Source organism: Lottia gigantea (genome assembly GCF_000327385.1).
Source record: "Lottia gigantea unplaced genomic scaffold LOTGIsca_120, whole genome shotgun sequence".
Lineage (NCBI taxonomy): Eukaryota > Metazoa > Mollusca > Gastropoda > Lottiidae > Lottia > Lottia gigantea.
Window position 1 is genome coordinate 649,465 of NW_008707226.1, and position 1,241 is coordinate 650,705.

Genomic DNA, 1,241 nt, shown 5'->3' on the forward strand with positions numbered 1-1,241 from the left:
ATTTGATCACCAGTAAAAGTAAACTTAGAGTGGTTTAGGTATTGACTCAAACTGGTTAGTAACAGTGTCTCAGCGGTCATTTGGAAACATTTCTTAGCACCCTTCTGTGTAAATACCATACTGTTTGTACTGCTACCTTTCCCATTTACTTAAACCTGACTCCTTTATTAGAAGAAAACAATAAGATATTGATGATGATGACAATGACAATGATGATGATGATGATGATGGTGATGCCCCATTGGTGATTTGGAAACATTTCGTAGTACAGTTCTTTGTAAATACAATAATGTTTGTACTGCTACCTTTCCCATTTACTTAAACGAGACTCCTTTATGAGATATTGATGATGATGATGATGATAAGGATGATGATGGTGTCCCATTGGTGATTTGGAAACATTTCCTAGCACTGTTCAGTGTAAATACCATACTGTTTGTACTGCTACCATTACCATTTACTTAAACCTGACTCCTTTATGAGAAATTGATGATGATGATGATGATGATGATGATGATGATGATGATGATGATGATCATGATGATGCTGATGATGATGATGGTGTCCCAATGGCCATTTGGAAAATTTTTTAGCACTGTTCAGTGTAATTACAATTATTATACTGCTACAATAACCATTCACATAAGAAAACATGAAGTAAGATATTGATGATGATAATGATGATGATGATGATCATGTTGGAACACCTAACACCACTCTAACATCTGTTTGATTTGACCCTCAGAGGCTATCTTTTAGTCTATGATTTATTCATATGAAATATTCATATGAAAAACCTCTTTGGAGGAGTCCACTACTATACAACTTTTACTCCCGAATTCGACATTCTTTGGACGAGATTTTTGATTGACGGAATTGCCTTGCTTGTATAGATTTTTATCGTATGAAATACAATCTGTTACTTTTTAGAATTATAAATGAATACTTTATTTGAAAATCAGGTATAAATGGTTATAGTCCTTTCTTGAATATCTTTCTATCATTTGTATAAGAAAAAATTTAGTACCATAAAATATATACAATATACTCGTCCCTTGTAAGATATATAAGGACTGGAATTTTAACTTCATGAAGTCAAATTACCAATTGGTTGAAATTTTGATCAACCCATATTCAGTATAAGTGTATCAATTATTTTTGCTATTTCTTCTATAAAGATATGTCAAGTTGATATTTCAATTCGTATCAAAATGATTAAAATGATTAAAGTACTGTGCTAA